Below are 13,146 nucleotides of genomic sequence, written 5' to 3'. Positions count from 1 at the left end.
TTCCCTCAATCCTAAGAGTGATTGCACAGTATTCATGTCTTCTACACTTGGGATTAATTCAGTTATTTGTGTAGAGACTGTCAACGGATGTGGAATATCCATTGAAGGTGAAACTGATGTTATCAACGGATAACTGCTGTTAAGCTTATCCGTTGAAGAACAACCACTTGTCAACGGATGAGTGATATCCGTTGAAGAAGGAAAAGAAGTTGAAATTGAAAGTGATATAACTGTTGAATCTGTGTAGATTGATTTGAGATGTGGTGACACAGATCCTTCAATTATATCTGAAAGAATTTGCGGGTGATCCAACAAATCATCCAAGAGATGATGATCACCTGTATTTGAGTGGGGCTTCTCCCTGAGTTGTAAAGAGGGAGAATCAGGAATTGATGGGAATAACATATCCACATCCAGAGATGGTGATGAAGTGTTTGGTGATTGATGTGTGATTATTGTGAGAGAATGGGGCTGTGACTCCACATTTATTGGAGTCACATCAAACTGAGTTTGAGAAGGCATAGATACAGATGGATGTATCTGTGCAGTGTGTGCACCCTGTGTAGAAGATTGGGTTCTAGCCTTCTTTCTTCTAATAAAGGCTTTTGTTGGTGAGTGTTTGGCTTTAGTGTCCCTCCCTCGTTTGTTCTGTGTTCCTGGTTTGGAACTATTTTCAATAGTAACATCCTTTTGGGAGGATGCTACTAGGGATGTGCTAGATACCTTTTCAACCACCACAGCTTTTTGAGAAACTGTGGCTTGGCTAGCTTGGGAAGCACTCAACTTTCCTTCCTTATCCTGGGGGTTTCTTTGATGTTCACCCCTCCCCTCACCACTCACACCCTGTTCACTCACCTCAGGGTTAATAGTTGGTGTTACAACTGTTGTCTTTTGAGAAACAACAGAGGTGGATTTCTTTGTCTTTGATTTTGAAAGTTTAGTTTTGGTGACCTTGGTAGAAATCTGTTGGGGCATCACAGATTTCATGGCCACACTAGAAGATAAAGAAATAGAGGGGTTGGAAGAAGTAGGAGTTGTAGAAGCAATTACCTCACCTACCTGAGGTGCATTCATGATTGGTAAATATACCAGTGACACACTGCTGTTAAGATCCATTCTCTTCAAGTCTGCAAGAACTCTTTTCTCTTGTGCCCAGCACTTGAGTTTATTATTCTCATTGATTATGACTAAACCTTCAGCAACATGGTTAGCCAATAACATAAAGAATCTAGCATAATAGATGTTATTAGGTCTATTAGCTTTGTTACCTAATCTAGTACCTAATTCTAGCATCACATAGTTGCTAAAGTTAAAATACCTATCAGAAACAAGCATATAGAGCATATTAACCAGAGATGAAGTTATGGCATCAAAATTACTAATTTTCCCAGAGAAAACCTTTATAAAGGCATCCCCAAGGAAACTCCATTCTTTCCTAAGGCCTTTTCTTCTAATACTCCCTAAATTAGCAGAGTTAAGAGAATAACCTATGGAATCTAACATGCTGGATACATCACTATCAGTGTGTGGTGTCATGGCATTGTTCTCAGGCAATTTAAAACATGCTTGTAAATCATCACAGTTAATACAGTGAGTTTTACCTTTGAGAGTGAAGGAGATAGTCATATCCAGGGAGTTGAACTCAGCAGTTGTCCAAATCTCCTCAACTACTTCACAGAAAATTGTTGGGGCTTCCAGCATTGCATAGCTAAGTTTACAGTTTTTGATGAAGTCCATCATTTTGTGATAGTCTGAGTGGGCTTCATTCTTTTCTACCAAAGCTATGAAATTGTTCTTTTCATAGATGAACCCAGATTGAGACATAATCTTCACGACTGGTGCCATTGTTGTGAGTAGAAATTGCAGAGAATAACTTGAAGTTTTTGCAGAGAGAAAATGGTAAATGCTTGAAATTTTAAGAAAGCGTAAAGTAAAAATGAACAATCAGAAGGACTTATATGCTTTCTCAAATTAATAAACAAAAATATAAAATAAAGATTTATCACTAAATATGCGTTAGTGATTTTCAGCCGTTTTAAGAATAAACTGTAAGTATTCTAAAAACTACCTTTAAAACCAATACATACAGATGTATGTATGAGTATCAACGGTTAAGAGAATAGAATCAACGGCTGTTAAACACCTGAATCGATTGATGTGACATTTCAACGGATAAGGCAAATTGTCATCCGTTGAAAGGTACTTCAGTTTTATCCGTTGACGGATAAAAATTCCAGAAATGTATTTGTCTTTCAACGGATAATGATTATCCGTTGATAGAGCAATTTTGACTTTCAACGGATAGGGAACATCCGTTGATGGAATAAACTATGTTAAAAGTCAAATTTGTTCTTAGCAACTAATATATTTCAGGCTTCAATTCAAATTGCAATAAAGACATGAATTTTAAGAGTAATTAAGCATACCTAGCTCACTTACCAATCTTGTGAATGTTGATTCATCAAGTGGCTTGGTAAATATGTCAGCAATTTGTTGTTCACTTGGAACAAAATGTAGTTCCACTGTACCATTCATGACATGCTCCCTAATGAAGTGGTACTTGATATCAATGTGCTTGGTCCTTGAGTGCTGCACAGGATTCTCTGTTATGGCTATGGCACTTGTGTTGTCACAAAAGATAGGAATTCTATTAACATGAAGTCCATAGTCAAGGAGTTGGTTCCTCATCCATAACACTTGAGAACAGCAACTTCCAGCAGCAATGTATTCAGCCTCAGCTGTAGAAGTAGAGACTGAATTTTGCTTTTTGCTAAACCATGATACAAGCTTGTTTCCCAGGAATTGGCAGGAGCCTGTTGTACTTTTCCTATCTATTTTGCAACCTGCATAGTCTGCATCTGAATAACCAATTAGATCAAAGCCAGATTCTCTAGGATACCAAATACCTAAATTTGGTGTACCCTTGAGATATCTGAAAATCCTTTTGATAGCAATTAAGTGAGACTCCCTAGGATCAGCTTGGAATCTAGCACAAAGACATGTAGCAAACATTATATCTGGTCTGCTAGCAGTTAAGTATAAAAGTGAACCAACCATGCCTCTATAACTTGTAATATCCACAGACCTTTCAGTCTTATTTAATTCAAGTTTGGTGGCAGTGGCCATGGGAGTTTTTGCAGATGAACATTCCATTAAGTCAAACTTCTTTAAAAGATCATAAATATATTTAGTTTGACTAATGAAAATTCCATCACTAACTTGTTTAACTTGTAAACCAAGAAAATAGGTTAGTTCTCCCATTAGGCTCATTTCATAATTACTTTGCATTAGCTTAGCAAACTTTTTGCAAAGTTTATCATCTATAGAGCCAAATATTATGTCATCTACATAAATTTGAACAAGTATACTAGAGCCATTAACATCCCTAAAGAAGAGAGTTTTATCAACAGTACCTCTAGTGAAGTGATTCTCCAAAAGAAATTTTGATAAGGTTTCATACCAGGCTCTAGGTGCTTGCTTCAGTCCATAGAGTGCTTTCAACAGATAATACACATAGTCTGGAAAATTTGGATCTTCAAATCCTGGAGGTTGACTTACATAGACTTCTTCCTCTAATTTCCCATTTAGAAATGCACTCTTGACATCCATTTGATAGACTTTGAAATTGGCATGGGCTGCATGGGCTAGAAAAATTCTGATGGCTTCAAGTCTTGCAACAGGAGCATATGTTTCATCAAAATCTATTCCCTCTTGCTGAGAATAGCCTTTAGCAACCAGTCTGGCTTTATTCCTTATGATAATGCCATTTTCATCCATCTTGTTTCTGAATACCCACTTTGTGTCAATAGGACTCTTGTTCTTTGGTTTGGGTACCAGCTTCCATACTTGGTTTCTCTCAAATTGGTTCAGCTCTTCCTGCATAGCTAATATCCAATCTGGATCCAATAGAGCTTCTTCCACTTTCTTAGGTTCCTCCTGAGACAGAAAACTACTATACAGACATTCATCTTGAGTGGCTTTTCTTGTTTGCACTTTAGATGATGCATCACCAATGATCAGTTCAAAGGGATGATTCTTGGTCCATTTCCTTTGTGGTGGAAGATGTGCTCTAGATGAGGTGGCCTCAGTATTGTCATGATGTGAGACAGAGTGTTGACTAGTTGAAACTCCCCCTGAGTTGTTGGTCCTTTGCAGGGAACTTGGAGTTCTATCAACTGATGATGTAAATCGATTATCCGTTGATGAACTATGATCAACGGATGCTTCATTTTGTACTTCAACGGATGATGCACTATGTCTTTCAACGGATACTGCATTGCCTCTATCAACGGATGCAGTATTTTGTGCATTATCCAAGGGCATGTTTTGAATCCCTTTTGAAGTGTCATCTCCCTCAGTCTCCTCTTCACTATCATCACAATATATCTCAATGTTGTCAAATTTGAGTCTCTCATTATGTCCCTCATCTGTTAGTCCATCAATCTTTTTATCATCAAACACAACATGCACAGATTCCATAACAATGTTGGTTCTTAGATTGTAGACCCTATAAGATTTTCCAGCTGAGTAACCAACAAATATCCCTTCATCAGCCTTTGCATCAAACTTCCCTTTATGGTCAGATTGATTCCTCAGTATAAAGCATTTACATCCAAAGACATGAAGAAAGTTTAGAGTTGGTTTTCTTCTCTTGAACAACTGATAAGGAGTCATGCCTTTAGCTTGATTGATCAAAGAAATATTCTGAGTGAAGCAGGCACAATTAACAGCTTTAGCCCAGAAATATGTTGGTAACTTTGATTCTTCAAGCATTGTTCTGGCAGCTTCAATTAAAGATCTGTTCTTTCTTTCAACAACCCCATTTTGCTGAGGTGTTCTTGGAGCTGAGAACTCATGCATGATTCCATTTTCTTCACAGAACAGCCTTAATGTCAAATTCTTGAATTCAGTTCCATTGTCACTCCTGATATTTCTAACCTTCAAGTCAGGATGATTGTTGACTTGCCTGATGTGATTGATAATGATTTCACTTGCTTCATCCTTTGATCCAAGAAAATAGACCCATGAGAACTTTGAGAAATCATCTACAATCACTAAGCAATATCTTTTTCTTGCAATAGACAATACATTGACTGGTCCAAACAAATCCATATGTAGCAGCTGTAATGGTTCATCAATTGTTGTTTCAAGCTTCTTTTTGAATGATGCTTTCCTTTGTTTGCCTTTCTGACAAGCATCACACAAACCATCCCTTGAGAATTCAACTAGAGGGATTCCTCTAACTAAGTCCTTTTTGACTAGATCATTCATTGTCTTGAAATTCAAGTGAGATAGCTTCTTGTGCCATAGCCAACTTTCAACTGTGCTTGCTTTGCTGAAGAGACAAGTAATGGATTCTGCATCTGTAGAGTTGAAGTCAGCTATGTACACATTTCCTTTTCTAACTCCAGTTAGAACCACTTTGTTGTCTTTCTTACTAGTGACAACACAGGCTTCAGAATTGAAGGAAACTGCATTCCCTCTATCACATAGTTGACTGATGCTCAGTAAATTGTGCTTGAGACCATCAACTAATGCAACTTCATTAATGATGACATTCCTTGTTGAAATCAAGCCATATCCCATAGTAAACCCTTTGCTGTCATCTCCAAAGGTTATGCTAGGGCCAGCTCTCTCCTTGAACTCTGTGAGCAGGGAGAAATCTCCTGTCATGTGTCTTGAACAACCACTGTCCAAGTACCATAGATTTCTTCCATTTCCCTGCACACCATAAAATCAATCAATTTGATTTTGGTACCCAAGTTTCCTTGGGTCCATTCTTGTTAGCCTTTCTCCTAGACTTCATTCCTCCTGCATCTTTAGACTTAGGTAAGTTTGAGTCAACCTTGGTCTTAGATGTAGTTGGTTGAGGTGTAGGGTTAGTCACAGAATCATTTAGCACATTTGTAAAATTATTAGGCATTGATTGTGCAAACATGTTATTCCATATGGGCATATTGTATGGCATTTGAGGCATACTAAATGCAGAAAGATAATGATTGTTAAAATATGGCATGTTTACAAAATGTGCATAAGGATTTTGTTGAGACATAACAGGCATAGCATGCAGAGGTGATGCAGACATATTAGGCATAGAAGAGGGTACATTTATGGGAGTCTTCTTAATGGATTTACAACTAGCAGATAGATGATTAACACTACTACAATGCACACAGCTTTTTCTAGGAGCATACCTATCAGGTGTGTAATTGTTGTGTTTATTAACTCCTACCTTCCCATTTCTGTTGGATTTTCTTTTAGATTCCTTTTTATCCTCAACCATCTTGAGCCTATTATTTAACTGTTCTAAGGTCATGTGCCCTACATTCACCTTACTGACATCTTTGGATGTGCTTGCTTCTTCTTTGACAAAGTTCTTTGAAGTTGAACCAAACTTTTTGTTGAGTTTCTTTAGATTCTCTCTTTTAGAAACATCTGCCTGTTTTGATTGAGGAACCTTCAACGGATGCTCCTTTTCTTCCTTCAACGGATAACTTTCATCATCCGTTGATTCCACATCCGTTGACAGCCCATCAATTAATTCCAGTTTCTTTTTATTTTTATCCCAGGCAGTTTCACAGAATGATTCAATTCCTTGGACCTTAGCAATTTGAGCACTTACATCCCTAGATGTCTTCCAGGCTTTAATCACCTCTTGCTCTTTCTCTAATTGATTGGAAAGTATTTCTACTTTCTTAACAGATTCAGCTAGTTCATTTTCAACAGATATACAATGCAACTTTGTTTTCTCTAGGTCAATCATCTTATCTTCTAACAAAGCATTTCTATTACTTAAAAACAGATTGTTCTCTCTAATCCTACTATTTTCTTTAGCAAGAGATTTAAGAGACACACGCAAATGATACAATTCGGTAGACATGTCATTAAAAGCATCATTGCACTCTTCTTTAGTAAGCTGTGTTAAGTCAGTAGTGATTACCTGATTGCTTGATGAACTAACTTCATTTTCTTCAGAATCAGCCATGAGAGCAAGGTTGACATACTCCACATCTTCATCCTCTTCATCTCCATTAGCTGCCCAGTCCCTTTCTTGAGTAATGAAAGCCCTCTCCTTTTGCTTGAGTAGATCAAAATATTTCTTTTTGTAATCTACTTGTTCAAATTTCTTCTTTTCAGAAGTTGGCTTTCTGCACTCACCTGCAAAGTGTCCACTTATACCACAATTGAAACACTTGAACTTGGATTTGTCCACAGTGTTTTTGTGAGGTTTAGTGGCTCTAGTGTTTTTCTTGAATTTCATCTTTGCAAATCTTCTGGACAGAAATGCAAGATGCTCATCAATTCCATCTGAGTCATCTTGGCTGGAGTTGTCTTCATTTTCAGCAACTTGCTCTTTCCCCTTGCTTGATTCCTGATTTCTTATACCATCTTTGGAGTTTGATGTAGATCTCGCAGTTTCTTGTCTGCATTTCCTCTCATCTTCAGCTACCAATGCAACTGAACTTCCTTTCTTTCTCCCCTTCTCCAATACCTCATCCTGTTCCAGCTCTAGTTCATAAGTCTTCAAGATTCCATACAATCTTTCAAGAGTGAAGTCCTTATAATCTTGAGAGTTTCTTAAGGAGACAGTCATGGGTTTCCATTCCTTTGGCAAGGATCTTAAAAATTTAAGATTTGAATCCTTCACCTGGTACACTCTTCCATACAGCTTCAGTCCATTCAACAGCTTTTGGAACCTATTGAATGTTTCATTTAAAGATTCATTTTCTTCAAAATGAAAGTATTCATACTGTTGAATGAGAAGCTGCATTTTGTTTTCTTTCACTTGTTCTGTACCTTCACACAGTAGTTGAACTGTGTCCCAAACCTCTTTGGCAGTTGTGCAATTTATCACATTATCAAACATATCCATGTTAAGACCATTAAACAAAATGTTCATAGCCTTCTTATCCTTGTGGACTTCTTCTGTGTCTTCCATTGTCCATTCTGCTCTAGGTTTTGGAATGGATTGACCAACAGCAACTGTGGCTGTAGCAACTGTTGCTACTTTGTGGGGAATGTGAGGACCATTCTCAATGCAGTTTACATAACCTTCATCTTGGGAGAGTAGATGAAGGTGCATTTTCACCTTCCAATGGTGATAACTGTCTTTGTCAAGAACTGGGATCTTTACTCCAATATCCTTCTTACTCATCTTTGTTAGATTCCAAGATCTTTAAACTCTTTGTTTGTCAAGAGCCTGCTCTGATACCAATTGTTATTCCTAGTGGACTAACAATGAGATTTACAGAAGGGGGGTTGAATGTAAATCTCAAAACTTTTTCAAGTTTTGAGCAGTTTATGAAAGTTGTGTGTTCAAGAAGAACAAGTGTGTGAATTGCTTTAAGCTAATACAGACAGATATATATTCAAGCACAAATGTAAAGAACACAACAGACCTTAAAAACTTTTCTGGTGGATTTGTTGTTCCACCAGAGATGGTATTTTAGAAAATCTGTGATTAAACAATGTTGATCACAGCTGCATCCTAGTACAAACTAGATGAATTTTCTCTCAATATTTTTCTAAACAGCTCTGGAAAATCTCTCTTCTAATTACTAGCTTCTACTTGGTTTATATATTACCAAGTGTACAAGTGAAAAACAATATAAAATACAGTAATAAAATAAGATCTTCACTTGCTTCTTTTCCTGTTCACTCCAGTACTTTGTTGACTATTGCATCTTTGTACTAGAGAAGAACGGCTGCTTTTTCTGTTGTTCCTGAAATTCGGCTACCACATCTCAGTTGTCTCTATCAACCCATGTGCCTCTGTCTGTAGGTACAACTACCTCTTATCAACGGCTAATCATCAGAACATCTGTTGAAGCTTTCATCCGTTGATGCACTCATCCGTTGAAGGATGTTATCCGTTGAAGCTTTCATCCGTTGATGCACTCATCCGTTGAAGGATGTTATCCGTTGATGACTTTATCCGTTGAAGCTTTAGAGACATCCGTTGAAGCTTAGCTTCTCATCCGTTGAAGGTCTTTAAGTCATCTGTTGATACCACTTCACTTATACAAAATTACAAGGCATGAAGTATTTACAATTGGCCTTCCTATCTGCATATCATCTAGTAGTCAACATGACTCATAGTTTCTCTCAACTTCCAAGAATTACATTTTAAATACAGAGACTGAAATATGCTACAACACTAGACTTATTTCTAAGTAAAGCTACACCATCAACGGATAGCCAAAGTGGTCTTATCCGTTGAGGCTACAGACACTAAATTTCTACTTAAGTATTTTGTTAAACATATCATCAAACTAATGCACATACATTCCTAACACCTATGTTTCAAAGTAAGGCGAGGGGAAATGTTTTGTTCGCGAAAAGCCGTTACTTAAAACGGTCGTTTCTCCTAAACCGTACATCGGAACCAAACGAACTATCTAAACATGGCAATGGTCAAAATCTAGCAGGGGGTTCTCGGGTCCTAATGTTATGAACAAAAGCAGTCTAAAGTAAATCGGACATTACGACGGCTATGTTTACGCGATTTCCCAATTTTATACCCTTCCAATTCAACCCATAATCAAGCCACAATCACATCCCAATCCAAACTCCATCCATACCACATCCAAACAGCCCCAATCAATTCAATATTAACATTTATACTTATGCTTAAGCTTGAATTTAACTATACTTAAGTTCTTTTAACCAAAACAACAAGATTCACCATCCATTTCACTACCACTCCAACCCAAATTCTAAACCAACAAGTGTTAGGTCCCAATGTGTTTGTAGAAGGGGGGGTTGAATACAAACAGTACCGAATAATCGAATTAAATGCGGAATAAAAAATGTGAAACAAAATTCAAGTTAAATAAAAATATTATTAAACTTGAAAGGTGTTACAACAACTGTATCGATTACAAGGAATTAATCTCAAATTAATTATCACAAATCTAGAATAAATTTGACATGAACTTTTTCTATTTTTGTAATAAAAAGATTCAAATGCTAAACGCAATTTGAGATTAAGTTCTAGGGATTTTGATCCGCTAGATTGTTACACAAGAATAAGATAAATAATTCTAGTGGTTTGGATTTAACTTTACAAACTAGAAATGTGATCTTGAATTAAGCAGATGAAAAATGGAATATTTCAAAGGCGGCTGCTTTTGCTTTCTGTGTTATTATTTTGTGTTCTGTATTGGATGATTAAGTTGAATGGCTGCTTCTTTTAACAACCAACCGAATAGAATTGAACTGACATGACAATCTCTTTGGCTCAGCAAGACTTTCGGTAGGACTATATTTTAGAACTAGCAAGACAATCAGAATGAACTAGCAAGACTTTCGGTATGACAATCAATTGTCATACCGATTGTCATAGTAGTTCAAACAGATTGTTTTTGCTGAATTAATAAGTGATTTTATTTTAATAATAATTCTGGTAAGACAATCAACTGAATTAGCATGACTTCCGGTATGACTATTGATTGTCATACCGATTGTCATACTAATACAATCAGTTATCTTTTTGGAATTAAAACAGATTTTAACCAATTAAAAATTCTGAAAAACCTTAATATTAATTCTGAATTAATTAATCAATTAATTTAATTAATCAAATAAATTAATCTTTGCAGATATAATTTATTTTCTTAATTAAATTATATGACTTAATTAATTAATAGAGAATTAATACTAACCCTGAGCAGCAACCAATCTTCTGAATATCTTCTGAAAATCACTGAGAATTATGAATCAATTCCACCACTTCAACGTTGACACTCGATGTACTGTCTGGTTCATGAGTGACTAACTTCCGTGACGTTTTTTCATGTCTTGACTTTGATAATTGATTTTCTTCAGATTAAATCCTTGTAATTATCTGATACCCTGACGAGATCTCTATCACTTGATTAAATCCACACTCTTGATTTATATCACTGAGGCATGATCAATTTCTTGAAATTCTTCCAGTGAATTAATTCCTCAAGTCTGTAGATGAACCTTGTTTCTGAATCCTTTGACAGATATTACTCTGTGAGATCGCTTTTGACGGTAGATCTACTATTTACTTATTACATTCTTATTTGAGTTGAGTTGAATCCTCGAATATACAAATAGGCTATGACATATGACTTACAATCTCCCCCTATTTGTTTGTTAGACAATAACACACAAATACCTAGAGGATAACTCAACTAACAAATAAGAAAAAGATATAAAAAGAAATGCAAAGTAAATAGTAGAAAAGTTCTAGACTAGATTTAACATTTTCCAGATTCCAAGTAGATGTTCCTCTAGACTGAACATATCTTCAAGTAGTTCCATCTTCACTTGTACAACCACATTTCCTATTGAGAATCCCATATCTCTCTTGCTTCTCCCCCTATGAGAATCAACTGATTAAAGAAGATACACCTTCGTTTACCACCTCTCCCGTACAATAGGATCTGCAGATAAAAGCCAATGGTACTCCCCTTTTGAAAACAGCTTCTTCCCTTACTAGAAAATCACCTTGTATTTACCACCTCTCCCGTACAATAGGATCCGTAGTTACAAACAACAATGGTGTGGTGTAGTGTACATATGATCTTTTTCTTCCTCCCTGCTATTTCTCCCCCTTATTTGAGGAATCCTCCAAACTATTACTTAAGCTTTTATCTCCCCCTTAAAGAAGGAATGTATGCCGTCGTCTGAAGGAGTTCTCATATTTCACTTGGTTGGAAAAGAAATAACAAGAAGTTTCTCTTTCTTCCTCACTGTGAGTGTGTGATTCTGTTTAGTGTACCTCACATGTGTTTCACTCTTCTCTCCACTCGTGTTTACACTCATTCTCACAAGTGTATCACTCTTCTCTCATAGCTCCATAATCCAGCTGTACCTGCAAGGAAAATCACCTTAGCCATCCTTAAGGAGGTCACAGGTGGTGCAATGGGAGTTCGCAAATCCCCATCCTTGTTAAACTCGTCAGATGAATCTGAGTCATAATCTACAAGTTGCTAGTTTCCCTTTTAGGGTTCCAGATTTGAATTCTGGGAAGGTAAACAATGATCCAAAGAATTTAGCATAAAGATCAAAGTTCCCTTCTAATGTCTGTGAAGACATTTCCTTGTGACTCATCAGGCAATATCTGAATCATTGTCAACAAGTTGCCGATCTGCGCCTATGTCAGATCCACTATCCGCAGATGCATCCAGGGGATTTAAGCCTGGGGAGGTAGACACTGACCACTGACATATGGCTTTTGGATCAGTATCCTCTCCTAACACCTGTAAAGGCAATTGGTCCATTAACGAACCTTGAACAATCGAATCTGACCTTAAAATGGTCGAAACTCTTGTTTCCGTCAACTCATCCTTTGTGTGTGTAACCTTTCCTTGTGCATTAAGAATTGTTTATATTTGAGGTGGTGACACTACATAGGATACCTTGGCCGACAGACAAATTTCAATAGACGCACCCTGTTGAGAGAATGAATCTAGTAACTGTTTTTGTGCCTTTTTAGCCATTACATCTTTTTGAGAAGATGTATGGGGGCTAGCAGTTGTCTCGGTTTTAAATACTACTCATCTTTGTAGGAGACAGAGCTACTGGGTTGACTTCAGAACCTTCCTTATGTGGTGCACTAAGGCACTATCTTCCTCACGCTCATTCATACTATATTTTGTGGTAAGAGAGTGTTGGTTGGTTCTGTTTTTGTGTTTGTCTTTACAGTCTGGGATAGACGTTGTGGGTTTTCAACCTCATGACTGTCAATGAAAGAAAGTCATTGGAGACTGAACCTGTAACACAGAACATATGGTAATAGAGAGAAAATGATTTACAATAGTGATTTCAAAAGATTTTACATGAAATAAGAAATCACTAATGTAGAAAGAAGTTTGATTTTGTTTTTCAATATGAATGAGTTTTTGATAAAACATTGATCACTTAGGGTAAAGTCTAAGTAATTCTCATTCATGTCAAAAGCTTACAAATATCTGCAACATAATGTTAACAAGATGTCATTGACCGATACTTGTCAAGTACTTTAGATACTAATTATTATGTTGCATAATATTTAAAATAAAATAAAATAAAATAATACAATACAGATAATAATAATAAAAACAAATATTAATGAATTAAATACTAAATATCTATCAACAAGATATCAGCATTTAATTTCATATATCATACAAT

Source organism: Apium graveolens, chromosome 5 (genome assembly GCF_009905375.1).
Source record: "Apium graveolens cultivar Ventura chromosome 5, ASM990537v1, whole genome shotgun sequence".
Classification (NCBI taxonomy): Eukaryota; Viridiplantae; Streptophyta; class Magnoliopsida; order Apiales; family Apiaceae; genus Apium; species Apium graveolens.
The sequence above is the reverse complement of the archived record's forward strand: the minus strand, read 5'-3'. Positions refer to the sequence as shown.